Source organism: Protomyctophum bolini (genome assembly GCF_963924005.1).
Source record: "Protomyctophum bolini genome assembly, contig: SCAFFOLD_181, whole genome shotgun sequence".
Lineage (NCBI taxonomy): Eukaryota > Metazoa > Chordata > Actinopteri > Myctophiformes > Myctophidae > Protomyctophum > Protomyctophum bolini.
Window position 1 is genome coordinate 90,652 of NW_027665763.1, and position 25,737 is coordinate 116,388.

Below are 25,737 nucleotides of genomic sequence, written 5' to 3' on the forward strand. Positions count from 1 at the left end.
TGAAAAACGGCGCGCTATAGTATGCCGTACGATATGGGCTATAGCCCATGGTCCAAAATGATGAGAAACGAGGCTAACTTTTTTTTCCAAATTTCAAAAAACATGGGCTATAACCTTTCGTTTTTGTCATTTCGTATTTTTTTCAAATCTTTAAAAATGATGAAAAACGGCGCGCTATAGAATGCCGCACGATATGGGCTATAGCCCATGGTCCAAAATGATGAGAAACGAGGCTAACTTTTTTTTCAAAATTTCAAAAAACATGGGCTATAACCTTTCGTTTTTGTCATTTTGTCATTTTTTTCAAATCTTCAAAAATGATGAAAAACGGCGCGCTATAGTATGCCGTACGATATGGGCTATAGCCCATGGTCCAAAATGATGAGAAACGAGGCTAACTTTTTTTTTCAAAATTTCAAAAAACATGGGCTATAACCTTTCGTTTTTGTCATTTCGTCATTTTTTTCAAATCTTCAAAAATGATGAAAAACGGCGCGCTATAGTATGCCGTACGATATGGGCTATAGCCCATGGTCCAAAATGATGAGAAACGAGGCTAACTTTTTTTTCAAAATTTCAAAAAACATGGGCTATAACCTTTCGTTTTTGTCATTTCGTCATTTTTTTCAAATCTTAAAAAATGATGAAAAACGGCGCGCTATAGTATGCCGTACGATATGGGCTATAGCCCATGGTCCAAAATGATGAGAAACGAGGCTAACTTTTTTTTTCAAAATTTCAAAAAACATGGGCTATAACCTTTCGTTTTTGTCATTTTGTCATTTTTTTCAAATCTTCAAAAATGATGAAAAACGGCGCGCTATAGTATGCCGTACGATATGGGCTATAGCCCATGGTCCAAAATGATGAGAAACGAGGCTAACCTTTTTTTTCAAAATTTCAAAAAACATGGGCTATAACCTTTCGTTTTTGTCATTTTGTCATTTTTTTCAAATCTTCAAAAATGATGAAAAACGGCGCGCTATAGTATGCCGTACGATATGGGCTATAGCCCATGGTCCAAAATGATGAGAAACGAGGCTAACTTTTTTTTCCAAAATTTCAAAAAACATGGGCTATAACCTTTCGTTTTTGTCATTTCGTCATTTTTTTCAAATCTTCAAAAATGATGAAAAACGGCGCGCTATAGTATGCCGTACGATATGGGCTATAGCCCATGGTCCAAAATGATGAGAAACGAGGCTAACTTTTTTTTTCAAAATTAAAAAAAACATGGGCTATAACCTTTCGTTTTTGTCATTTCGTCATTTTTTTCAAATCTTCAAAAATGATGAAAAACGGCGCGCTATAGTATGCCGTACGATATGGGCTATAGCCCATGGTCCAAAATGATGAGAAACGAGGCTAACTTTTTTTTTCAAAATTTCAAAAAACATGGGCTATAACCTTTCGTTTTTGTCATTTTGTCATTTTTTTCAAATCTTCAAAAATGATGAAAAACGGCGCGCTATAGTATGCCGTACGATATGGGCTATAGCCCATGGTCCAAAATGATGAGAAACGAGGCTAACTTTTTTTTCCAAAATTTCAAAAAAATGGGCTATAACCTTTCGTTTTTGTCATTTCGTCATTTTTTTCAAATCTTCAAAAATGATGAAAAACGGCGCGCTATAGTATGCCGTACGATATGGGCTATAGCCCATGGTCCAAAATGATGAGAAACGAGGCTAACTTTTTTTTTCAAAATTTAAAAAAACATGGGCTATAACCTTTCGTTTTTGTCATTTCGTCATTTTTTTCAAATCTTCAAAAATGATGAAAAACGGCGCGCTATAGTATGCCGTACGATATGGGCTATAGCCCATGGTCCAAAATGATGAGAAACGAGGCTAACTTTTTTTTTCAAAATTTCAAAAAACATGGGCTATAACCTTTCGTTTTTGTCATTTCGTCATTTTTTTCAAATCTTCAAAAATGATGAAAAACGGCGCGCTATAGTATGCCGTACGATATGGGCTATAGCCCATGGTCCAAAATGATGAGAAACGAGGCTAACTTTTTTTTTCAAAATTTCAAAAAACATGGGCTATAACCTTTCGTTTTTGTCATTTCGTCATTTTTTTCAAATCTTCAAAAATGATGAAAAACGGCGCGCTATAGTATGCCGTACGATATGGGCTATAGCCCATGGTCCAAAATGATGAGAAACGAGGCTAACTTTTTTTTTCAAAATTTCAAAAAGCATGGGCTATAACCTTTCGTTTTTGTCATTTCGTATTTTTTTCAAATCTTTAAAAATGATGAAAAACGGCGCGCTATAGAATGCCGCACGATATGGGCTATAGCCCATGGTCCAAAATGATGAGAAACGAGGCTAACTTTTTTTTTCAAAATTTCAAAAAACATGGGCTATAACCTTTCGTTTTTGTCATTTTGTCATTTTTTTCAAATCTTCAAAAATGATGAAAAACGGCGCGCTTTAGTATGCCGTACGATATGGGCTATAGCCCATGGTCCAAAATGATGAGAAACGAGGCTAACTTTTTTTTCCAAAATTTCAAAAAACATGGGCTATAACCTTTCGTTTTTGTCATTTCGTCATTTTTTTCAAATCTTCAAAAATGATGAAAAACGGCGCGCTATAGTATGCCGTACGATATGGGCTATAGCCCATGGTCCAAAATGATGAGAAACGAGGCTAACTTTTTTTTTCAAAATTTCAAAAAACATGGGCTATAACCTTTCGTTTTTGTCATTTCGTCATTTTTTTCAAATCTTCAAAAATGATGAAAAACGGCGCGCTATAGTATGCCGTACGATATGGGCTATAGCCCATGGTCCAAAATGATGAGAAACGAGGCTAACTTTTTTTTCAAAATTTCAAAAAACATGGGCTATAACCTTTCGTTTTTGTCATTTCGTCATTTTTTTCAAATCTTCAAAAATGATGAAAAACGGCGCGCTATAGTATGCCGTACGATATGGGCTATAGCCCATGGTCCAAAATGATGAGAAACGAGGCTAACTTTTTTTTTTCAAAATTTCAAAAAACATGGGCTATAACCTTTCGTTTTTGTCATTTCGTCATTTTTTTCAAATCTTTAAAAATTATGAAAAACGGCGCGCTATAGAATGCCGTACGATATGGGCTATAGCCCATGGTCCAAAATGATGAGAAACGAGGCTAACTTTTTTTTTCAAAATTTCAAAAAACATGGGCTATAACCTTTCGTTTTTGTCATTTTGTCATTTTTTTCAAATCTTCAAAAATGATGAAAAACGGCGCGCTATAGTATGCCGTACGATATGGGCTATAGCCATGGTCCAAAATGATGAGAAACGAGGCTAACTTTTTTTTTCAAAATTTCAAAAAACATGGGCTATAACCTTTCGTTTTTGTCATTTCGTCATTTTTTTCAAATCTTCAAAAATGATGAAAAACGGCGCGCTATAGTATGCCGTACGATATGGGCTATAGCCCATGGTCCAAAATGATGAGAAACGAGGCTAACTTTTTTTTCCAAAATTTCAAAAAACATGGGCTATAACCTTTCGTTTTTGTCATTTCGTATTTTTTTCAAATCTTTAAAAATGATGAAAAACGGCGCGCTATAGAATGCCGCACGATATGGGCTATAGCCCATGGTCCAAAATGATGAGAAACGAGGCTAACTTTTTTTTTCAAAATTTCAAAAAACATGGGCTATAACCTTTCGTTTTTGTCATTTTGTCATTTTTTTCAAATCTTCAAAAATGATGAAAAACGGCGCGCTTTAGTATGCCGTACGATATGGGCTATAGCCCATGGTCCAAAATGATGAGAAACGAGGCTAACTTTTTTTTCCAAAATTTCAAAAAACATGGGCTATAACCTTTCGTTTTTGTCATTTCGTCATTTTTTTCAAATCTTCAAAAATGATGAAAAACGGCGCGCTATAGTATGCCGTACGATATGGGCTATAGCCCATGGTCCAAAATGATGAGAAACGAGGCTAACTTTTTTTTTCAAAATTTCAAAAAACATGGGCTATAACCTTTCGTTTTTGTCATTTCGTAATTTTTTTCAAATCTTCAAAAATGATGAAAAACGGCGCGCTATAGTATGCCGTACGATATGGGCTATAGCCCATGGTCCAAAATGATGAGAAACGAGGCTAACTTTTTTTTTCAAAATTTCAAAAAACATGGGCTATAACCTTTCGTTTTTGTCATTTCGTCATTTTTTTCAAATCTTCAAAAATGATGAAAAACGGCGCGCTATAGTATGCCGTACGATATGGGCTATAGCCCATGGTCCAAAATGATGAGAAACGAGGCTAACTTTCTTTTTTCAAAATTTCAAAAAACATGGGCTATAACCTTTCGTTTTTGTCATTTCGTCATTTTTTTCAAATCTTTAAAAATTATGAAAAACGGCGCGCTATAGAATGCCGTACGATATGGGCTATAGCCCATGGTCCAAAATGATGAGAAACGAGGCTAACTTTTTTTTTCAAAATTTCAAAAAACATGGGCTATAACCTTTCGTTTTTGTCATTTTGTCATTTTTTTCAAATCTTCAAAAATGATGAAAAACGGCGCGCTATAGTATGCCGTACGATATGGGCTATAGCCCATGGTCCAAAATGATGAGAAACGAGGCTAACTTTTTTTTTCAAAATTTCAAAAAACATGGGCTATAACCTTTCGTTTTTGTCATTTCGTCATTTTTTTCAAATCTTCAAAAATGATGAAAAACGGCGCGCTATAGTATGCCGTACGATATGGGCTATAGCCCATGGTCCAAAATGATGAGAAACGAGGCTAACTTTTTTTTCCAAAATTTCAAAAAACATGGGCTATAACCTTTCGTTTTTGTCATTTCGTAATTTTTTTCAAATCTTCAAAAATGATGAAAAACGGCGCGCTATAGTATGCCGTACGATATGGGCTATAGCCCATGGTCCAAAATGATGAGAAACGAGGCTAACTTTTTTTTTCAAAATTTCAAAAAACATGGGCTATAACCTTTCGTTTTTGTCATTTCGTCATTTTTTTCAAATCTTCAAAAATGATGAAAAACGGCGCGCTATAGTATGCCGTACGATATGGGCTATAGCCCATGGTCCAAAATGATGAGAAACGAGGCTAACTTTTTTTTTTCAAAATTTCAAGAAACATGGGCTATAACCTTTCGTTTTTGTCAATTCGTCATTTTTTTCAAATCTTTAAAAATGATGAAAAACGGCGCGCTATAGAATGCCGTACGATATGGGCTATAGCCCATGGTCCAAAATGATGAGAAACGAGGCTAACTTTTTTTTTCAAAATTTCAAAAAACATGGGCTATAACCTTTCGTTTTTGTCATTTTGTCATTTTTTTCAAATCTTCAAAAATGATGAAAAACGGCGCGCTATAGTATGCCGTACGATATGGGCTATAGCCCATGGTCCAAAATGATGAGAAACGAGGCTAACTTTTTTTTCAAAATTTCAAAAAACATGGGCTATAACCTTTCGTTTTTGTCATTTCGTCATTTTTTTCAAATCTTCAAAAATGATGAAAAACGGCGCGCTATAGTATGCCGTACGATATGGGCTATAGCCCATGGTCCAAAATGATGAGAAACGAGGCTAACTTTTTTTTTCAAAATTTCAAAAAACATGGGCTATAACCTTTCGTTTTTGTCATTTCGTCATTTTTTTCAAATCTTCAAAAATGTTGAAAAACGGCGCGCTATAGTATGCCGTACGATATGGGCTATAGCCCATGGTCCAAAATGATGAGAAACGAGGCTAACTTTTTTTTCCAAATTTCAAAAAACATGGGCTATAACCTTTCGTTTTTGTCATTTCGTATTTTTTTCAAATCTTTAAAAATGATGAAAAACGGCGGGCTATAGAATGCCGCACGATATGGGCTATAGCCCATGGTCCAAAATGATGAGAAACGAGGCTAACTTTTTTTTCCAAAATTTCAAAAAACATGGGCTATAACCTTTCGTTTTTGTCATTTTGTCATTTTTTTCAAATCTTCAAAAATGATGAAAAACGGCGCGCTATAGTATGCCGTACGATATGGGCTATAGCCCATGGTCCAAAATGATGAGAAACGAGGCTAACTTTTTTTTTCAAAATTTAAAAAAACATGGGCTATAACCTTTCGTTTTTGTCATTTCGTCATTTTTTTCAAATCTTCAAAAATGATGAAAAACGGCGCGCTATAGTATGCCGTACGATATGGGCTATAGCCCATGGTCCAAAATGATGAGAAACGAGGCTAACTTTTTTTTTCAAAATTTCAAAAAACATGGGCTATAACCTTTCGTTTTTGTCATTTCGTCATTTTTTTCAAATCTTCAAAAATGATGAAAAACGGCGCGCTATAGTATGCCGTACGATATGGGCTATAGCCCATGGTCCAAAATGATGAGAAACGAGGCTAACTTCTTTTTTCAAAATTTCAAAAAACATGGGCTATAACCTTTCGTTTTTGTCATTTCGTCATTTTTTTCAAATCTTCAAAAATGATGAAAAACGGCGCGCTATAGTATGCCGTACGATATGGGCTATAGCCCATGGTCCAAAATGATGAGAAACGAGGCTAACTTTTTTTTCCAAAATTTCAAAAAACATGGGCTATAACCTTTCGTTTTTGTCATTTCGTCATTTTTTTCAAATCTTCAAAAATGATGAAAAACGGCGCGCTATAGTATGCCGTACGATATGGGCTATAGCCCATGGTCCAAAATGATGAGAAACGAGGCTAACTTTTTTTTTCAAAATTTAAAAAAACATGGGCTATAACCTTTCGTTTTTGTCATTTCGTCATTTTTTTCAAATCTTCAAAAATGATGAAAAACGGCGCGCTATAGTATGCCGTACGATATGGGCTATAGCCCATGGTCCAAAATGATGAGAAACGAGGCTAACTTTTTTTTTCAAAATTTCAAAAAACATGGGCTATAACCTTTCGTTTTTGTCATTTCGTATTTTTTTCAAATCTTTAAAAATGATGAAAAACGGCGCGCTATAGAATGCCGCACGATATGGGCTATAGCCCATGGTCCAAAATGATGAGAAACGAGGCTAACTTTTTTTTTCAAAATTTCAAAAAACATGGGCTATAACCTTTCGTTTTTGTCATTTTGTCATTTTTTTCAAATCTTCAAAAATGATGAAAAACGGCGCGCTATAGTATGCCGTACGATATGGGCTATAGCCCATGGTCCAAAATGATGAGAAACGAGGCTAACTTTTTTTTCAAAATTTCAAAAAACATGGGCTATAACCTTTCGTTTTTGTCATTTCGTCATTTTTTTCAAATCTTCAAAAATGATGAAAAACGGTGCGCTATAGTATGCCGTACGATATGGGCTATAGCCCATGGTCCAAAATGATGAGAAACGAGGCTAACTTTTTTTTTCAAAATTTCAAAAAACATGGGCTATAACCTTTCGTTTTTGTCATTTCGTCATTTTTTTCAAATCTTCAAAAATGATGAAAAACGGCGCGCTATAGTATGCCGTACGATATGGGCTATAGCCCATGGTCCAAAATGATGAGAAACGAGGCTAACTTTTGTTTCAAAATTTCAAAAAACATGGGCTATAACCTTTCGTTTTTGTCATTTCGTCATTTTTTTCAAATCTTCAAAAATGATGAAAAACGGCGCGCTATAGTATGCCGTACGATATGGGCTATAGCCCATGGTCCAAAATGATGAGAAACGAGGCTAACTTTTTTTTTCAAAATTTCAAAAAACATGGGCTATAACCTTTCGTTTTTGTCATTTCGTCATTTTTTTCAAATCTTCAAAAATGATGAAAAACGGCGCGCTATAGTATGCCGTACGATATGGGCTATAGCCCATGGTCCAAAATGATGAGAAACGAGGCTAACTTTTTTTTTCAAAATTTCAAAAAACATGGGCTATAACCTTTCGTTTTTGTCATTTCGTAATTTTTTTCAAATCTTAAAAAATGATGAAAAACGGCGCGCTATAGAATGCCGTACGATATGGGCTATAGCCCATGGTCCAAAATGATGAGAAACGAGGCTAACTTTTTTTTTCAAAATTTCAAAAAACATGGGCTATAACCTTTCGTTTTTGTCATTTTGTCATTTTTTTCAAATCTTCAAAAATGATGAAAAACGGCGCGCTATAGTATGCCGTACGATATGGGCTATAGCCCATGGTCCAAAATGATGGGAAACGAGGCTAACTTTTTTTTTCAAAATTTCAAAAAACATGGGCTATAACCTTTCGTTTTTGTCATTTCGTCATTTTTTTCAAATCTTCAAAAATGATGAAAAACGGCGCGCTATAGTATGCCGTACGATATGGGCTATAGCCCATGGTCCAAAATGATGAGAAACGAGGCTAACTTGTTTTTTCAAAATTTCAAAAAACATGGGATATAACCTTTCGTTTTTGTCATTTCGTCATTTTTTTCAAATCTTCAAAAATGATGAAAAACGGCGCGCAATAGTATGCCGTACGATATGGGCTATAGCCCATGGTCCAAAATGATGAGAAACGAGGCTAACTTTTTTTTTCAAAATTTCAAAAAACATGGGCTATAACCTTTCGTTTTTGTCATTTCGTCATTTTTTTCAAATCTTCAAAAATGATGAAAAACGGCGCGCTATAGTATGCCGTACGATATGGGCTATAGCCCATGGTCCAAAATGATGAGAAACGAGGCTAACTTTTTTTTTCAAAATTTCAAAAAACATGGGCTATAACCTTTCGTTTTTGTCATTTCGTATTTTTTTCAAATCTTAAAAAATGATGAAAAACGGCGCGCTATAGAATGCCGCACGATATGGGCTATAGCCCATGGTCCAAAATGATGAGAAACGAGGCTAACTTTTTTTTTCAAAATTTCAAAAAACATGGGCTATAACCTTTCGTTTTTGTCATTTTGTCATTTTTTTCAAATCTTCAAAAATGATGAAAAACGGCGCGCTATAGTATGCCGTACGATATGGGCTATAGCCCATGGTCCAAAATGATGAGAAACGAGGCTAACCTTTTTTTTCAAAATTTCAAAAAACATGGGCTATAACCTTTCGTTTTTGTCATTTCGTCATTTTTTTCAAATCTTCAAAAATGATGAAAAACGTCGCGCTATAGTATGCCGTACGATATGGGCTATAGCCCATGGTCCAAAATGATGAGAAACGAGGCTAACTTTTTTTTTCAAAATTTCAAAAAACATGGGCTATAACCTTTCGTTTTTGTCATTTCGTCATTTTTTTCAAATCTTCAAAAATGATGAAAAACGGCGCGCTATAGTATGCCGTACGATATGGGCTATAGCCCATGGTCCAAAATGATGAGAAACGAGGCTAACTTTTTTTTTCAAAATTTCAAAAAACATGGGCTATAACCTTTCGTTTTTGTCATTTCGTAATTTTTTTCAAATCTTTAAAAATGATGAAAAACGGCGCGCTATAGAATGCCGTACGATATGGGCTATAGCCCATGGTCCAAAATGATGAGAAACGAGGCTAACTTTTTTTTTCAAAATTTCAAAAAACATGGGCTATAACCTTTCGTTTTTGTCATTTTGTAATTTTTTTCAAATCTTCAAAAATGATGAAAAACGGCGCGCTATAGTATGCCGTACGATATGGGCTATAGCCCATGGTCCAAAATGATGAGAAACGAGGCTAACTTTTTTTTTCAAAATTTCAAAAAACATGGGCTATAACCTTTCGTTTTTGTCATTTCGTCATTTTTTTCAAATCTTCAAAAATGATGAAAAACGGCGCGCTATAGTATGCCGTGCGATATGGGCTATAGCCCATGGTCCAAAATGATGAGAAACGAGGCTAACTTTTTTTTTCAAAATTTCAAAAAACATGGGCTATAACCTTTCGTTTTTGTCATTTCGTAATTTTTTCAAATCTTTAAAAATGATGAAAAACGGCGCGCTATAGAATGCCGTACGATATGGGCTATAGCCCATGGTCCAAAATGATGAGAAACGAGGCTAACTTTTTTTTAAAAAATTTCAAAAAACATGGGCTATAACCTTTCGTTTTTGTCATTTTGTCTTTTTTTCAAATCTTCAAAAATGATGAAAAACGGCGCGCTATAGTATGCCGTACGATATGGGCTATAGCCCATGGTCCAAAATGATGAGAAACGAGGCTAACTTTTTTTTTCAAAATTTCAAAAAACATGGGCTATAACCTTTCGTTTTTGTCATTTCGTCATTTTTTTCAAATCTTCAAAAATGATGAAAAACGGCGCGCTATAGTATGCCGTACGATATGGGCTATAGCCCATGGTCCAAAATGATGAGAAACGAGGCTAATTTTTTTTTTCAAAATTTAAAAAAACATGGGATATAACCTTTCGTTTTTGTCATTTCGTCATTTTTTTCAAATCTTCAAAAATGATGAAAAACGGCGCGCTATAGTATGCCGTACGATATGGGCTATAGCCCATGGTCCAAAATGATGAGAAACGAGGCTAACTTTTTTTTTCAAAATTTCAAAAAACATGGGCTATAACCTTTCGTTTTTGTCATTTCGTAATTTTTTTCAAATCTTTAAAAATGATGAAAAACGGCGCGCTATAGAATGCCGTACGATATGGGCTATAGCCCATGGTCCAAAATGATGAGAAACGAGGCTAACTTTTTTTTTCAAAATTTCAAAAAACATGGGCTATAACCTTTCGTTTTTGTCATTTTGTCATTTTTTTCAAATCTTCAAAAATGATGAAAAACGGCGCGCTATAGTATGCCGTACGATATGGGCTATAGCCCATGGTCCAAAATGATGAGAAACGAGGCTAACTTTTTTTTCAAAATTTCAAAAAACATGGGCTATAACCTTTCGTTTTTGTCATTTCGTCATTTTTTTCAAATCTTCAAAAATGATGAAAAACGGCGCGCTATAGTATGCCGTACGATATGGGCTATAGCCCATGGTCCAAAATGATGAGAAACGAGGCTAACTTTTTTTTTCAAAATTTCAAAAAACATGGGCTATAACCTTTCGTTTTTGTCATTTCGTCATTTTTTTCAAATCTTCAAAAATGATGAAAAACGGCGCGCTATAGTATGCCGTACGATATGGGCTATAGCCCATGGTCCAAAATGATGAGAAACGAGGCTAACTTTTTTTTTCAAAATTTCAAAAAACATGGGCTATAACCTTTCGTTTTTGTCATTTCGTCATTTTTTTCAAATCTTCAAAAATGATGAAAAACGGCGCGCTATAGTATGCCGTACGATATGGGCTATAGCCCATGGTCCAAAATGATGAGAAACGAGGCTAATTTTTTTTTTCAAAATTTAAAAAAACATGGGATATAACCTTTCGTTTTTGTCATTTCGTCATTTTTTTCAAATCTTCAAAAATGATGAAAAACGGCGCGCTATAGTATGCCGTACGATATGGGCTATAGCCCATGGTCCAAAATGATGAGAAACGAGGCTAACTTTTTTTTTCAAAATTTCAAAAAACATGGGCTATAACCTTTCGTTTTTGTCATTTCGTAATTTTTTTCAAATCTTTAAAAATGATGAAAAACGGCGCGCTATAGAATGCCGTACGATATGGGCTATAGCCCATGGTCCAAAATGATGAGAAACGAGGCTAACTTTTTTTTTCAAAATTTCAAAAAACATGGGCTATAACCTTTCGTTTTTGTCATTTTGTCATTTTTTTCAAATCTTCAAAAATGATGAAAAACGGCGCGCTATAGTATGCCGTACGATATGGGCTATAGCCCATGGTCCAAAATGATGAGAAACGAGGCTAACTTTTTTTTTCAAAATTTCAAAAAACATGGGCTATAACCTTTCGTTTTTGTCATTTCGTCATTTTTTTCAAATCTTCAAAAATGATGAAAAACGGCGCGCTATAGTATGCCGTACGATATGGGCTATAGCCCATGGTCCAAAATGATGAGAAACGAGGCTAACTTTTTTTTTCAAAATTTCAAAAAACATGGGCTATAACCTTTCGTTTTTGTCATTTCGTAATTTTTTTCAAATCTTTAAAAATGATGAAAAACGGCGCGCTATAGAATGCCGTACGATATGGGCTATAGCCCATGGTCCAAAATGATGAGAAACGAGGCTAACTTATTTTTTCAAAATTTCAAAAAACATGGGCTATAACCTTTCGTTTTTGTCATTTTGTCATTTTTTTCAAATCTTCAAAAATGATGAAAAACGGCGCGCTATAGTATGCCGTACGATATGGGCTATAGCCCATGGTCCAAAATGATGAGAAACGAGGCTAACTTTTTTTTTCAAAATTTCAAAAAACATGGGCTATAACCTTTCGTTTTTGTCATTTCGTCATTTTTTTCAAATCTTCAAAAATGATGAAAAACGGCGCGCTATAGTATGCCGTACGATATGGGCTATAGCCCATGGTCCAAAATGATGAGAAACGAGGCTAACTTTTTTTTTCAAAATTTCAAAAAACATGGGCTATAACCTTTCGTTTTTGTCATTTTGTCATTTTTTTCAAATCTTCAAAAATGATGAAAAACGGCGCGCTATAGTATGCCGTACGATATGGGCTATAGCCCATGGTCCAAAATGATGAGAAACGAGGCTAACTTTTTTTTTCAAAATTTCAAAAAACATGGGCTATAACCTTTCGTTTTTGTCATTTCGTCATTTTTTTCAAATCTTCAAAAATGATGAAAAACGGCGCGCTATAGTATGCCGTACGATATGGGCTATAGCCCATGGTCCAAAATGATGAGAAACGAGGCTAACTTTTTTTTTCAAAATTAAAAAAAACATGGGCTATAACCTTTCGTTTTTGTCATTTCGTCATTTTTTTCAAATCTTCAAAAATGATGAAAAACGGCGCGCTATAGTATGCCGTACGATATGGGCTATAGCCCATGGTCCAAAATGATGAGAAACGAGGCTAACTTTTTTTTTCAAAATTTCAAAAAACATGTGCTATAACCTTTCGTTTTTGTCATTTCGTCATTTTTTTCAAATCTTAAAAAAATTATGAAAAACGGCGCGCTATAGTATGCCGTACGATATGGGCTATAGCCCATGGTCCAAAATGATGAGAAACGAGGCTAACTTTTTTTTTCAAAATTTCAAAAAACATGGGCTATAACCTTTCGTTTTTGTCATTTTGTCATTTTTTTCAAATCTTCAAAAATGATGAAAAACGGCGCGCTATAGTATGCCGTAAGATATGGGCTATAGCCCATGGTCCAAAATGATGAGAAACGAGGCTAACTTTTTTTTTCAAAATTTCAAAAAACATGGGCTATAACCTTTCGTTTTTGTCATTTCGTATTTTTTTCAAATCTTTAAAAATGATGAAAAACGGCGCGCTATAGAATGCCGCACGATATGGGCTATAGCCCATGGTCCAAAATGATGAGAAACGAGGCTAACCTTTTTTTTTCAAAATTTCAAAAAACATGGGCTATAACCTTTCGTTTTTGTCATTTTGTCATTTTTTTCAAATCTTCAAAAATGATGAAAAACGGCGCGCTATAGTATGCCGTACGATATGGGCTATAGCCCATGGTCCAAAATGATGAGAAACGAGGCTAACTTTTTTTTCCAAAATTTCAAAAAACATGGGCTATAACCTTTCGTTTTTGTCATTTCGTCATTTTTTTCAAATCTTCAAAAATGATGAAAAACGGAGCGCTATAGTATGCCGTACGATATGGGCTATAGCCCATGGTCCAAAATGATGAGAAACGAGGCTAACTTTTTTTTTCAAAATTTCAAAAAACATGGGCTATAACCTTTCGTTTTTGTCATTTCGTCATTTTTTTCAAATCTTCAAAAATGATGAAAAACGGCGCGCTATAGTATGCCGTACGATATGGGCTATAGCCCATGGTCCAAAATGATGAGAAACGAGGCTAACTTTTTTTTTCAAAATTTCAAAAAACATGGGCTATAACCTTTCGTTTTTGTCATTTCGTCATTTTTTTCAAATCTTTAAAAATGATGAAAAACGGCGCGCTATAGAATGCCGTACGATATGGGCTATAGCCCATGGTCCAAAATGATGAGAAACGAGGCTAACTTTTTTTTTCAAAATTTCAAAAAACATGTGCTATAACCTTTCGTTTTTGTCATTTTGTCATTTTTTTCAAATCTTCAAAAATGATGAAAAACGGCGCGCTATAGTATGCCGTAAGATATGGGCTATAGCCCATGGTCCAAAATGATGAGAAACGAGGCTAACTTTTTTTTTCAAAATTTCAAAAAACATGGGCTATAACCTTTCGTTTTTGTCATTTCGTATTTTTTTCAAATCTTTAAAAATGATGAAAAACGGCGCGCTATAGAATGCCGCACGATATGGGCTATAGCCCATGGTCCAAAATGATGAGAAACGAGGCTAACTTTTTTTTTCAAAATTTCAAAAAACATGGGCTATAACCTTTCGTTTTTGTCATTTTGTCATTTTTTTCAAATCTTCAAAAATGATGAAAAACGGCGCGCTATAGTATGCCGTACGATATGGGCTATAGCCCATGGTCCAAAATGATGAGAAACGAGGCTAACTTTTTTTTCCAAAATTTCAAAAAACATGGGCTATAACCTTTCGTTTTTGTCATTTCGTCATTTTTTTCAAATCTTCAAAAATGATGAAAAACGGCGCGCTATAGTATGCCGTACGATATGGGCTATAGCCCATGGTCCAAAATGATGAGAAACGAGGCTAACTTTTTTTTTCAAAATTTCAAAAAACATGGGCTATAACCTTTCGTTTTTGTCATTTCGTCATTTTTTTCAAATCTTCAAAAATGATGAAAAACGGCGCGCTATAGTATGCCGTACGATATGGGCTATAGCCCATGGTCCAAAATGATGAGAAACGAGGCTAACTTTTTTTTTCAAAATTTCAAAAAACATGGGCTATAACCTTTCGTTTTTGTCATTTCGTCATTTTTTTTCAAATCTTCAAAAATGATGAAAAACGGCGCGCTATAGTATGCCGTACGATATGGGCTATAGCCCATGGTCCAAAATGATGAGAAACGAGGCTAACTTTTTTTTTCAAAATTTCAAAAAACATGGGCTATAACCTTTCGTTTTTGTCATTTCGTAATTTTTTTCAAATCTTTAAAAATGATGAAAAACGGCGCGCTATAGAATGCCGTACGATATGGGCTATAGCCCATGGTCCAAAATGATGAGAAACGAGGCTAACTTTTTTTTTCAAAATTTCAAAAAACATGGGCTATAACCTTTCGTTTTTGTCATTTCGTCATTTTTTTCAAATCTTCAAAAATGATGAAAAACGGCGCGCTATAGTATGCCGTACGATATGGGCTATAGCCCATGGTCCAAAATGATGAGAAACGAGGCTAACTTTTTTTTTCAAAATTTCAAAAAACATGGGATATAACCTTTCGTTTTTGTCATTTCGTCATTTTTTTCAAATCTTCAAAAATGATGAAAAACGGCGCGCAATAGTATGCCGTACGATATGGGCTATTCTCCTCTTGCACAATGTAGTAGACGGGACTTCCTGGTTCTGTATCCCCCGTCTCTTCACTTCCGGCCCATCCACAGTGCATTGATTTCGCTGCATTTCTACGGACAATATTATTATTTTCTCGTCACTGGTAAATTCTGTAAGTACGTTTAAAATTTACTTTTATTTGTATGGTTCATTAATATACCTTTCGTTTTTATCGGAATTGTTTTATCGTGTGTTTATTTCCAAAAATGTGTTCATTCGAAATGATGTGGATTGCTACTAGGCGGTAGGCGGTACTAGGCGGCTGTGCACACTGCTACTGTAGATTCTAAGGTAAACCTTTTATTATGCTACAATCTGTTTAATAAGCTAACGTTTGTTAAGTGTTTTTATCAGTGGTGTCTTTTAAGCTTTTGGGGCTTTATTTAATGTATAAATAAATATACATCAAAATAAACGTTTACTGTTAGAGCAAGGACCCGTTTGGGGAAGCACCCTATGATGGTTTAATTTGTTTGTGCATACTGCATATACAGCATATCATCATGAGACATCATCACGTTTGTTAGACCTAGACTCGTTTGATAATGACAAAGAACACGTTAGCAACATTAGCATCATCATCATGACATTTAGCATCACAGATTAGCTCCGTCTGAAGCCAATCTCTCATATAGCCATTAATAAATGGTTTGCATAATTACAGTACATTCAAGCACAACTCAATACAACAACTGTTAACTGTGAATTCAATCAATTCATCATAATGATAAATTATGTTTGTGTTTGTGATGTTTTATAATGTTATGCCAAATATGTTCAGTATGTCTGCTTTTTCCACCACTGCCTGCATCTGATCACAGATAAATGTATTTATCTGTACAAACACTGTACTTTATTATTATTTTTTCATATTATAAGGCCTACATACTCTTATTATTGCATGACAAAAAGTGAAATTGGGCTATCTACATGCTCACAAGTCACAATGCAATGTGGTCTTGTAGATCTTTTTTTTATTATTCAAATATTAATAACCCTGTTTCTGTGTGTAGGGACCCACAACCAGGTAGCCTTCATGATCATCTGACAAATACAGGAGGACAGTGTTGGCAGGTATGTTTTTTTATTCATTATTATTGTATCATATATGGAAGCTTTCTGTGTTCTGTTTGTTTATCTGTCTGCATGCATACTCCTGCTATACAAGTGTATGAAGATCTAAGTCAAGATGTAAAATTATAGGATGGACCTGTACTGATCAATTTGGTTCCATTTGTATGCTGGAAGTTGGATACATACTTGTAAATCAAACCTTTCACACATGAATGCAATATTTTGAAAATCTATTATTTTTCTAGGAATGGCAGTGGCTCCTTTGAAGTCATCCCTTTTGATGTTGACAAGCCACCTTGCCCTCAGTTCAGCATTAGCTGGGATGGCATGGAAACTGAGCGAACAGACTGAAGCTGATGTAGAGCAAAGAGGGACTGAGCAAAACTCTGCAGAACCACACGCCCTCTTCATATACTTTACAGTGCCTTTCTTCATCCTGGAGCAAAAAACGAGGCGCATATAGACAATTAGATTTTTATAAAGAATCAGTCTTTTGTGAGAAACACAGACACAAAAATGCTGCATTCTTTAGGTACAGTGTCTTGACCAATACACATATGAGTACATAGAAGCACGGCAGGAATTCATTAAGATGTGTGTTTGGGAGAGGAGAGCGAGACCAGTGGATAACTGCACCGATCAGACAGATGTGGTATGATACAATAATACAAATGAATAAAAAAAACATACCTGCCAACACTGTCCTCCTGTATTTGTCAGATGATCATGAAGGCTACCTGGTTGTGGGTCCCTACACATAGAAACAGGGTTATTAATATTTGAATAATAAAAAAAATATCTACAAGACCACATTGCATTGTGACTTGTGAGCATGTAGATAGCCCAATTTCACCTTTTGTCATGCAATAATAAGAGTATGTAGGCCTTATAATATGAAAAAATAATAATAAAGTACAGAGTGTTTGTACAGATAAATACATTTATCTGTGATCAGATGCAGGCAGTGGTGGAAAAAGCAGACATACTGAACATATTTGGCATAACATTATAAAACATCACAAACACAAACATAATTTATCATTATGATGAATTGATTGAATTCACAGTTAACAGTTGTTGTATTGAGTTGTGCTTGAATGTACTGTAATTATGCAAACCATTTATTAATGGCTATATGAGAGATTGGCTTCAGACGGAGCTAATCTGTGATGCTAAATGTCATGATGATGATGCTAATGTTGCTAACGTATTGCACAGCCAATTCGCCTAGTACCGCCTACCGCCTAGTAGCAATCCACATCATTTCGAATGAACACATTTTTGGAAATAAACACACGATAAAACAATTCCGATAAAAACGAAAGGTATATTAATGAACCATACAAATAAAAGTAAATTTTAAACGTACTTACAGAATTTACCAGTGACGAGAAAATAATAATATTGTCCGTAGAAATGCAGCGAAATCAATGCACTGTGGATGGGCCGGAAGTGAAGAGACGGGGGATACAGAACCAGGAAGTCCCGTCTACTACATTGTGCAAGAGGAGAATAGCCCATGGTCCAAAATGATGAGAAACGAGGCTAACTTTTTTTTTCAAAATTTCAAAAAACATGGGCTATAACCTTTCGTTTTTGTCATTTCGTCATTTTTTTCAAATCTTCAAAAATGATGAAAAACGGCGCGCTATAGTATGCCGTACGATATGGGCTATAGCCCATGGTCCAAAATGATGAGAAACGAGGCTAACTTTTTTTTTCAAAATTTCAAAAAACATGGGCTATAACCTTTCGTTTTTGTCATTTCGTATTTTTTTCAAATCTTAAAAAATGATGAAAAACGGCGCGCTATAGAATGCCGCACGATATGGGCTATAGCCCATGGTCCAAAATGATGAGAAACGAGGCTAACTTTTTTTTTCAAAATTTCAAAAAACATGGGCTATAACCTTTCGTTTTTGTCATTTTGTCATTTTTTTCAAATCTTCAAAAATGATGAAAAACGGCGCGCTATAGTATGCCGTACGATATGGGCTATAGCCCATGGTCCAAAATGATGAGAAACGAGGCTAACTTTTTTTTTCAAAATTTCAAAAAACATGGGCTATAACCTTTCGTTTTTGTCATTTCGTCATTTTTTTCAAATCTTCAAAAATGATGAAAAACGTCGCGCTATAGTATGCCGTACGATATGGGCTATAGCCCATGGTCCAAAATGATGAGAAACGAGGCTAACTTTTTTTTTCAAAATTTCAAAAAACATGGGCTATAACCTTTCGTTTTTGTCATTTCGTCATTTTTTTCAAATCTTCAAAAATGATGAAAAACGGCGCGCTATAGTATGCCGTACGATATGGGCTATAGCCCATGGTCCAAAATGATGAGAAACGAGGCTAACTTTTTTTTTCAAAATTTCAAAAAACATGGGCTATAACCTTTCGTTTTTGTCATTTCGTCATTTTTTTCAAATCTTCAAAAATGATGAAAAACGGCGCGCTATAGTATGCCGTACGATATGGGCTATAGCCCATGGTCCAAAATGATGAGAAACGAGGCTAACTTTTTTTTTCAAAATTTCAAAAAACATGGGCTATAACCTTTCGTTTTTGTCATTTCGTCATTTTTTTTCAAATCTTCAAAAATGATGAAAAACGGCGCGCTATAGTATGCCGTACGATATGGGCTATAGCCCATGGTCCAAAATGATGAGAAACGAGGCTAACTTTTTTTTTCAAAATTTCAAAAAACATGGGCTATAACCTTTCGTTTTTGTCATTTCGTAATTTTTTTCAAATCTTTAAAAATGATGAAAAACGGCGCGCTATAGAATGCCGTACGATATGGGCTATAGCCCATGGTCCAAAATGATGAGAAACGAGGCTAACTTTTTTTTTCAAAATTTCAAAAAACATGGGCTATAACCTTTCGTTTTTGTCATTTCGTCATTTTTTTCAAATCTTCAAAAATGATGAAAAACGGCGCGCTATAGTATGCCGTACGATATGGGCTATAGCCCATGGTCCAAAATGATGAGAAACGAGGCTAACTTTTTTTTTCAAAATTTCAAAAAACATGGGATATAACCTTTCGTTTTTGTCATTTCGTCATTTTTTTCAAATCTTCAAAAATGATGAAAAACGGCGCGCAATAGTATGCCGTACGATATGGGCTATAGCCCATGGTCCAAAATGATGAGAAACGAGGCTAACTTTTTTTTTCAAAATTTCAAAAAACATGGGCTATAACCTTTCGTTTTTGTCATTTCGTCATTTTTTTCAAATCTTCAAAAATGATGAAAAACGGCGCGCTATAGTATGCCGTACGATATGGGCTATAGCCCATGGTCCAAAATGATGAGAAACGAGGCTAACTTTTTTTTTCAAAATTTCAAAAAACATGGGCTATAACCTTTCGTTTTTGTCATTTCGTATTTTTTTCAAATCTTAAAAAATGATGAAAAACGGCGCGCTATAGAATGCCGCACGATATGGGCTATAGCCCATGGTCCAAAATGATGAGAAACGAGGCTAACTTTTTTTTTCAAAATTTCAAAAAACATGGGCTATAACCTTTCGTTTTTGTCATTTTGTCATTTTTTTCAAATCATCAAAAATGATGAAAAACGGCGCGCTATAGTATGCCGTACGATATGGGCTATAGCCCATGGTCCAAAATGATGAGAAACGAGGCTAACTTTTTTTTTCAAAATTTCAAAAAACATGGGCTATAACCTTTCGTTTTTGTCATTTCGTCATTTTTTTCAAATCTTCAAAAATGATGAAAAACGTCGCGCTATAGTATGCCGTACGATATGGGCTATAGCCCATGGTCCAAAATGATGAGAAACGAGGCTAACTTTTTTTTTCAAAATTTCAAAAAACATGGGCTATAACCTTTCGTTTTTGTCATTTCGTCATTTTTTTCAAATCTTCAAAAATGATGAAAAACGGCGCGCTATAGTATGCCGTACGATATGGGCTATAGCCCATGGTCCAAAATGATGAGAAACGAGGCTAACTTTTTTTTTCAAAATTTCAAAAAACATGGGCTATAACCTTTCGTTTTTGTCATTTCGTAATTTTTTTCAAATCTTTAAAAATGATGAAAAACGGCGCGCTATAGAATGCCGTACGATATGGGCTATAGCCCATGGTCCAAAATGATGAGAAACGAGGCTAACTTTTTTTTTCAAAATTTCAAAAAACATGGGCTATAACCTTTCGTTTTTGTCATTTTGTAATTTTTTTCAAATCTTCAAAAATGATGAAAAACGGCGCGCTATAGTATGCCGTACGATATGGGCTATAGCCCATGGTCCAAAATGATGAGAAACGAGGCTAACTTTTTTTTTCAAAATTTCAAAAAACATGGGCTATAACCTTTCGTTTTTGTCATTTCGTCATTTTTTTCAAATCTTCAAAAATGATGAAAAACGGCGCGCTATAGTATGCCGTGCGATATGGGCTATAGCCCATGGTCCAAAATGATGAGAAACGAGGCTAACTTTTTTTTTCAAAATTTCAAAAAACATGGGCTATAACCTTTCGTTTTTGTCATTTCGTAATTTTTTCAAATCTTTAAAAATGATGAAAAACGGCGCGCTATAGAATGCCGTACGATATGGGCTATAGCCCATGGTCCAAAATGATGAGAAACGAGGCTAACTTTTTTTTAAAAAAATTCAAAAAACATGGGCTATAACCTTTCGTTTTTGTCATTTTGTCTTTTTTTCAAATCTTCAAAAATGATGAAAAACGGCGCGCTATAGTATGCCGTACGATATGGGCTATAGCCCATGGTCCAAAATGATGAGAAACGAGGCTAACTTTTTTTTTCAAAATTTCAAAAAACATGGGCTATAACCTTTCGTTTTTGTCATTTCGTCATTTTTTTCAAATCTTCAAAAATGATGAAAAACGGCGCGCTATAGTATGCCGTACGATATGGGCTATAGCCCATGGTCCAAAATGATGAGAAACGAGGCTAATTTTTTTTTTCAAAATTTAAAAAAACATGGGATATAACCTTTCGTTTTTGTCATTTCGTCATTTTTTTCAAATCTTCAAAAATGATGAAAAACGGCGCGCTATAGTATGCCGTACGATATGGGCTATAGCCCATGGTCCAAAATGATGAGAAACGAGGCTAACTTTTTTTTTCAAAATTTCAAAAAACATGGGCTATAACCTTTCGTTTTTGTCATTTCGTAATTTTTTTCAAATCTTTAAAAATGATGAAAAACGGCGCGCTATAGAATGCCGTACGATATGGGCTATAGCCCATGGTCCAAAATGATGAGAAACGAGGCTAACTTTTTTTTTCAAAATTTCAAAAAACATGGGCTATAACCTTTCGTTTTTGTCATTTTGTCATTTTTTTCAAATCTTCAAAAATGATGAAAAACGGCGCGCTATAGTATGCCGTACGATATGGGCTATAGCCCATGGTCCAAAATGATGAGAAACGAGGCTAACTTTTTTTTCAAAATTTCAAAAAACATGGGCTATAACCTTTCGTTTTTGTCATTTCGTCATTTTTTTCAAATCTTCAAAAATGATGAAAAACGGCGCGCTATAGTATGCCGTACGATATGGGCTATAGCCCATGGTCCAAAATGATGAGAAACGAGGCTAACTTTTTTTTTCAAAATTTCAAAAAACATGGGCTATAACCTTTCGTTTTTGTCATTTCGTCATTTTTTTCAAATCTTCAAAAATGATGAAAAACGGCGCGCTATAGTATGCCGTACGATATGGGCTATAGCCCATGGTCCAAAATGATGAGAAACGAGGCTAACTTTTTTTTTCAAAATTTCAAAAAACATGGGCTATAACCTTTCGTTTTTGTCATTTCGTCATTTTTTTCAAATCTTCAAAAATGATGAAAAACGGCGCGCTATAGTATGCCGTACGATATGGGCTATAGCCCATGGTCCAAAATGATGAGAAACGAGGCTAATTTTTTTTTTCAAAATTTAAAAAAACATGGGATATAACCTTTCGTTTTTGTCATTTCGTCATTTTTTTCAAATCTTCAAAAATGATGAAAAACGGCGCGCTATAGTATGCCGTACGATATGGGCTATAGCCCATGGTCCAAAATGATGAGAAACGAGGCTAACTTTTTTTTTCAAAATTTCAAAAAACATGGGCTATAACCTTTCGTTTTTGTCATTTCGTAATTTTTTTCAAATCTTTAAAAATGATGAAAAACGGCGCGCTATAGAATGCCGTACGATATGGGCTATAGCCCATGGTCCAAAATGATGAGAAACGAGGCTAACTTTTTTTTTCAAAATTTCAAAAAACATGGGCTATAACCTTTCGTTTTTGTCATTTTGTCATTTTTTTCAAATCTTCAAAAATGATGAAAAACGGCGCGCTATAGTATGCCGTACGATATGGGCTATAGCCCATGGTCCAAAATGATGAGAAACGAGGCTAACTTTTTTTTTCAAAATTTCAAAAAACATGGGCTATAACCTTTCGTTTTTGTCATTTCGTCATTTTTTTCAAATCTTCAAAAATGATGAAAAACGGCGCGCTATAGTATGCCGTACGATATGGGCTATAGCCCATGGTCCAAAATGATGAGAAACGAGGCTAACTTTTTTTTTCAAAATTTCAAAAAACATGGGCTATAACCTTTCGTTTTTGTCATTTCGTAATTTTTTTCAAATCTTTAAAAATGATGAAAAACGGCGCGCTATAGAATGCCGTACGATATGGGCTATAGCCCATGGTCCAAAATGATGAGAAACGAGGCTAACTTATTTTTTCAAAATTTCAAAAAACATGGGCTATAACCTTTCGTTTTTGTCATTTTGTCATTTTTTTCAAATCTTCAAAAATGATGAAAAACGGCGCGCTATAGTATGCCGTACGATATGGGCTATAGCCCATGGTCCAAAATGATGAGAAACGAGGCTAACTTTTTTTTTCAAAATTTCAAAAAACATGGGCTATAACCTTTCGTTTTTGTCATTTCGTAATTTTTTTCAAATCTTCAAAAATGATGAAAAACGGCGCGCTATAGTATGCCGTACGATATGGGCTATAGCCCATGGTCCAAAATGATGAGAAACGAGGCTAACTTTTTTTTTCAAAATTTCAAAAAACATGGGCTATAACCTTTCGTTTTTGTCATTTCGTCATTTTTTTCAAATCTTCAAAAATGATGAAAAACGGCGCGCTATAGTATGCCGTACGATATGGGCTATAGCCCATGGTCCAAAATGATGAGAAACGAGGCTAATTTTTTTTTTCAAAATTTAAAAAAACATGGGATATAACCTTTCGTTTTTGTCATTTCGTCATTTTTTTCAAATCTTCAAAAATGATGAAAAACGGCGCGCTATAGTATGCCGTACGATATGGGCTATAGCCCATGGTCCAAAATGATGAGAAACGAGGCTAACTTTTTTTTTCAAAATTTCAAAAAACATGGGCTATAACCTTTCGTTTTTGTCATTTCGTAATTTTTTTCAAATCTTTAAAAATGATGAAAAACGGCGCGCTATAGAATGCCGTACGATATGGGCTATAGCCCATGGTCCAAAATGATGAGAAACGAGGCTAACTTTTTTTTTCAAAATTTCAAAAAACATGGGCTATAACCTTTCGTTTTTGTCATTTTGTCATTTTTTTCAAATCTTCAAAAATGATGAAAAACGGCGCGCTATAGTATGCCGTACGATATGGGCTATAGCCCATGGTCCAAAATGATGAGAAACGAGGCTAACTTTTTTTTCAAAATTTCAAAAAACATGGGCTATAACCTTTCGTTTTTGTCATTTCGTCATTTTTTTCAAATCTTCAAAAATGATGAAAAACGGCGCGCTATAGTATGCCGTACGATATGGGCTATAGCCCATGGTCCAAAATGATGAGAAACGAGGCTAACTTTTTTTTTCAAAATTTCAAAAAACATGGGCTATAACCTTTCGTTTTTGTCATTTCGTCATTTTTTTCAAATCTTCAAAAATGATGAAAAACGGCGCGCTATAGTATGCCGTACGATATGGGCTATAGCCCATGGTCCAAAATGATGAGAAACGAGGCTAACTTTTTTTTTCAAAATTTCAAAAAACATGGGCTATAACCTTTCGTTTTTGTCATTTCGTCATTTTTTTCAAATCTTCAAAAATGATGAAAAACGGCGCGCTATAGTATGCCGTACGATATGGGCTATAGCCCATGGTCCAAAATGATGAGAAACGAGGCTAATTTTTTTTTTCAAAATTTAAAAAAACATGGGATATAACCTTTCGTTTTTGTCATTTCGTCATTTTTTTCAAATCTTCAAAAATGATGAAAAACGGCGCGCTATAGTATGCCGTACGATATGGGCTATAGCCCATGGTCCAAAATGATGAGAAACGAGGCTAACTTTTTTTTTCAAAATTTCAAAAAACATGGGCTATAACCTTTCGTTTTTGTCATTTCGTAATTTTTTTCAAATCTTTAAAAATGATGAAAAACGGCGCGCTATAGAATGCCGTACGATATGGGCTATAGCCCATGGTCCAAAATGATGAGAAACGAGGCTAACTTTTTTTTTCAAAATTTCAAAAAACATGGGCTATAACCTTTCGTTTTTGTCATTTTGTCATTTTTTTCAAATCTTCAAAAATGATGAAAAACGGCGCGCTATAGTATGCCGTACGATATGGGCTATAGCCCATGGTCCAAAATGATGAGAAACGAGGCTAACTTTTTTTTTCAAAATTTCAAAAAACATGGGCTATAACCTTTCGTTTTTGTCATTTCGTCATTTTTTTCAAATCTTCAAAAATGATGAAAAACGGCGCGCTATAGTATGCCGTACGATATGGGCTATAGCCCATGGTCCAAAATGATGAGAAACGAGGCTAACTTTTTTTTTCAAAATTTCAAAAAACATGGGCTATAACCTTTCGTTTTTGTCATTTCGTAATTTTTTTCAAATCTTTAAAAATGATGAAAAACGGCGCGCTATAGAATGCCGTACGATATGGGCTATAGCCCATGGTCCAAAATGATGAGAAACGAGGCTAACTTATTTTTTCAAAATTTCAAAAAACATGGGCTATAACCTTTCGTTTTTGTCATTTTGTCATTTTTTTCAAATCTTCAAAAATGATGAAAAACGGCGCGCTATAGTATGCCGTACGATATGGGCTATAGCCCATGGTCCAAAATGATGAGAAACGAGGCTAACTTTTTTTTTCAAAATTTCAAAAAACATGGGCTATAACCTTTCGTTTTTGTCATTTCGTAA

At 34.9% G+C, this 25,737-nt stretch overlaps 1 long non-coding RNA gene across 1 annotated transcript; it reads right to left on the reverse strand.

The window, feature by feature from the left end:
- Positions 1–16,198: 16,198 nt before the first annotated feature.
- Positions 16,199–17,992, reverse strand: LOC308312166. Its single transcript, XR_013963738.1, has 3 exons — positions 17,892–17,992; positions 17,209–17,269; positions 16,199–16,954 (listed from the first exon to the last, which is right to left on the reverse strand). It is a non-coding gene; the product is annotated as an uncharacterized lncRNA (long non-coding RNA).
- Positions 17,993–25,737: the final 7,745 nt, after the last annotated feature.